The sequence below is a fragment of the Nicotiana tomentosiformis genome, chromosome 12 (genome assembly GCF_000390325.3).
Source record: "Nicotiana tomentosiformis chromosome 12, ASM39032v3, whole genome shotgun sequence".
NCBI classification, from domain to species: Eukaryota; Viridiplantae; Streptophyta; class Magnoliopsida; order Solanales; family Solanaceae; genus Nicotiana; species Nicotiana tomentosiformis.
Window position 1 is genome coordinate 5,497,806 of NC_090823.1, and position 4,516 is coordinate 5,502,321.

The 4,516-nt window shown below is 32.1% G+C and overlaps 1 non-coding gene across 1 annotated transcript; it reads right to left on the bottom strand.

The window, feature by feature from the left end:
• Positions 1-3,377: 3,377 nt before the first annotated feature.
• TRNAS-GCU (transfer RNA serine (anticodon GCU)) lies at positions 3,378-3,465 on the bottom strand. Its single transcript has one exon. It is a non-coding gene; the product is annotated as a tRNA-Ser (tRNA).
• Positions 3,466-4,516: the final 1,051 nt, after the last annotated feature.

Below are 4,516 nucleotides of genomic sequence, written 5' to 3' on the forward strand. Positions count from 1 at the left end.
TAAAATAGCAGGAACATTTAAATAAGTTTGATTTTTTATCGGATCATAAAAACCCACTTTCCGAAGATCTTTTCCTTCTCTTCGGGATCGAACATCAATTGCAACGATTCGATAGACGGCTCATTGGGATAGATGTAGATGAACAACACCCCCCCTAGAAACGTATAGGAAGCTTTCTCCTCGTACGGCTCGAGAAAAATGATTGATTCGAGGTTTTGTCTCTGTATGGAATTCTATCTAAGAAATGACAACTGGGTCCATAAAATGATCAAATCAATTAAAGATATAAGTCTTTTTTTTCTTCTTTCTTCCTGAAAACGAAAAACAAACCATTCGTACTCTCATAACTCAAGTTGGATAATTTTCAAACAGTTCAAAGGAAAATCTTTCGGCAATTTCATTTATTGAGCGGTCTTTCCTCCTTTTATGTTTGTCTCGTTTAAAATGGATTTGGATTCTTCAGTCTGATCCAGCTATTAAGACAATAAAAAAGGTGTTTCCTTGTTCTGGGATCCTTTATCTTTGTTTTATTTTAAATCATTGGGTTTAGACATTACTTCGGTGCTTTTTAATCCTTTCAAAATGGCAGCAACATACCCCTTTTGCGATTTCTATGAAAGAATCCTACAGACGATGGATTCCCGCGTGAAACACTTTGGATCGAAAAAGTTTGGTCAATTCCAAGAAATTTTTGAATTGGAAACTTGCTCAAATTGGATTCTTTCGATTTCCATACCGAAAATATATTTACGAAGTTGTTCCAATTTTTTTATTGATTGGCATTAACCCTAGACCCTTGCCCCGAGAAATAAATTAATACTTTCTACTCGAGCTCCATCATGGACTATTTACATTCCAAGACAACAAAAAAAGAGGGGTTCTAGTGAAACAGAACCAATGATGTCGAGCCAAGAGCACCTTCATTCCTACATAAAATGGTGGATGTACAAATCCACAACGGATCCTGTCCTTCAAGTCGCACGTTGCTTTCTACCACATCGTTTCAAACGAAGTTTTACCATAACATTCCTCTAAGAACCGGTATGGAATTGATTCAATTATGGAATCATGAATAGTCATTGGTTGGGCTGATGTATAAACACCATAATCTATACTTTGTTCTATATCTATATACTATAGATATAGGTTACTATAGAGATAGGTGGATAAATATTTTTCTTTAGTAAGACCCCATCGCTAATATTAATTTATCTAACATTAACATATTTATTAATATTTAATATATAAATAATAATAAATAAGACGAATAAATGAGTTCTTTTTGATTCTGCATCTTCACGTGACTCAATAGGAGAGATTGACCTATTTCATACTTCTTCAAATAGCAAAGATTCAGCTTATAAGGAATGATTAAAACTATTTATATTTCTAAATTTCCTAAATTTAGAAAGTTCCCTTTTCGACATCATTATTTGAAGAAAATTTGATAGTTAAAGATCATTTTTGATCATCTTAGGAAAAAAGATAAGTCTTTCTTTTTTAATTGAATCATCAACGATTTCAATGATCTAAAATAAATAAATACACCAAACAACAAATCCAATTTTTTTTTCATCTGATTGATAAAATCCAAAGAATGGGGAGGTTTTCATATCTATCAATTCGATCAAATAGACTGAGCAACTGTCACCGTTTATAGATATTGAAATGAATGCCTTCCCATTACTGATTAACTCCTATCTACCCCATTCTATGGGACTGATGCAACATAAATCAAAAGAAAAGAAGGGGGTGCCCTAGTCTTTTTGATTGTTACGAAATGCGAGCTGTCTAGGCACAAAACCAAACAAGTCCAGATTAAGTCAAGTTTTTGCTCCTATTTTTTGATATTTTAGCCTAACTCATTGATTAAGAATTAAGAGACTTAGTGAATTTAATTAGTACCAAAAACCCCCTCTTGGCGAAAAGCCAAGAAATCCACAAAAAAAGAAAATGGAATCTAATTAGGCTAATTTAGGGGATAGAGAATACGAGATAGGGAATATAGATTCTTTCGCATCTCGATTCAGTTTTTGAAAAAAAAATGATTCATCAAAGAAAAAAATCAGAAACAACAATCACATTCCAGCTAACATTTCGATTTTAAACAGAACATTGTTAAAAAAGCAATCTATAGTCTCATAGAATATATATATGTTCTGGGACGGAAGGATTCGAACCTCCGAATAGCGGGACCAAAACCCGTTGCCTTACCACTTGGCCACGCCCCATTTAGATTTCTATTCGATACTAAGAAAGTATATTGCTGGTTTTGTTTGTTTGTCAACTCTAGTCCAAATATCTATAGAATAGATTAGATTGGTACTAGGATTTTGCGATGTTTTTGGTATGTGTAGATATAGAATTCAACTTAATTTATTGATCATTACATATAATTCAATTAAGATATTGTATGAAAATATGATTTTTTCGATTCTCCTTTGAGAAAAGGAGGATTTTTGATTGGGTGGGTTCAAAGAAAAAGAAGTATTTTTTGTTTACCTTACTTACTTTCCTTTTCCTTATATCAATAACTCAATCAAAATGCAATTATCTCCAAGAACAAAAAGTCTGTTATGCTTAATACCTTTAGTTTGATCGGTATCTGTCTTAATTCGACCCTTTTTTCGAGTAGTTTTTTCTTCGGCAAATTGCCCGAGGCCTATGCTTTTTTGAATCCAATCGTAGATATTATGCCAGTCATACCTCTGTTCTTTTTTCTCTTAGCCTTTGTTTGGCAAGCTGCTGTAAGTTTTCGATGAGATCCTTAATAATATCCTAGAAAATTCATGATTTATTCGAGAAAAAATTCTAAAATAAATAAAATCAGATAAGCTTTACCGTTTGAAACCTCGATTCAAACATTGAAATTCTTGGATAGTCACGAGAAATCCGGCTTAACTTATTTCCTTATTTTTTGACGCTTTCCTTTCCAGTGAAAGACCTTATTAGGCTCCTCACAATACCTAATTGTGTATATAAAGAAATTTTGGTTAATGACAAACTCTTAGTAGAAAAGAATTTATGAAAATTCTTTTAGAGAAAGAGCTTCATTGCTTGGTGTCAAACTAGGATATGCGGTAGAAAAATGGATGATCTATTCTCTTTTTTTTTTCAAAAAAAAATCATCTTGGAGATTGTGTAATGCTTACTCTCAAACTCTTCGTTTACACAGTAGTGATATTTTTTGTTTCTCTCTTCATCTTTGGATTCCTATCTAATGATCCCGGACGTAATCCTGGACGTGAAGAATAAAATAAAAAGGGGTTTTCCTTGCTTGATTTTCAAATTTTCTTATGATTTGGTCTATTCCACACATTTAACTAAGAATAAGAACAAAGGATTTCGAAATTTGAAAAAAAAAATCAAGTCATCAACGGAAAGAGAGGGATTCGAACCCTCGGTACGATTAATTCGTACAACGGATTAGCAATCCGCCGCTTTAGTCCACTCAGCCATCTCTCCCAATTGAAAAAGATAATTACTACATGAGATAGCACATAAGATAAAGGAAATCTTTCTTTCTCTCTTTTCTTCTTTCTATATTATATAGATATGTACAACTTTTATCATCAATTTCCTTTATTTCTTTATCTAAAGTAAAGGAAGGGCTCAGAAGAGCCAAGAATATCAAGAAAAATAACGAAGACCTCTTTTCTTTGTCTTGATTTTGTTCGAAAGGACCCTCTTATTCTCATGGCCTGGTCTGGTCAGTACCCAGCCGGGCCTCTTTTGTTCCAACGAATTTGAATTTGAAAATAAAAATGCCTGTTATAGTTGTAATATTTCATTTTAATTGAATAGTTAATATTCAAGCAACAAGAAAAAATTCCCATTTTTTGTAAAATTTTTGTAAAAATAAAATATATAAAATAGAAAATTCAATCAAAATAAAAGTCTCATTTCTCTTTCTGCTTTTTTATTTTATGTTTACCACCTTGCTGGACTAAAAAAAAGAAGCTTTCGAGTATTCCACAATGCATTTTTATGTTATGATTTTAGTGGTTTTAACGAGCCGTCTCTCGGTAGTGTACACAATACTCTGGATAGGGCCGTACGACCTTGTTAGAAATCGTGCTTAATAATAATAATTACACGTTACTTTGATAGCTTATTGCATTTTGCGAAGAAAATTGATAAATTGAAAATCTTTGGAATTTAAAGAATTAGTATTCCTGCTTGTTAAGGAATTATTGTTATTCATGTAAATGAGACTAATTAATATATTGAAAATTTATTGGAATTGAAGGAAATTAATTAATATATTGAGAATTGTTGCATTTGAAGGAATTTAATTATTTATGCTTGTTAAATAAATTATTGTAAATTCTGTGAATCATGCTGAATTAGATATTCTAGTTTTATTTCAATTTTTATTATTGACCCATAGTAAGTGTCAAAGTCGGTCATCTCGTCTCTACCATTTCGAGATTAGGCTTGATACTTACTGGGTACACGTTGTTTACGTACTCATACTGTACTTGCTGCACTTTTTGTGCAGGATCTGAGACAGGTA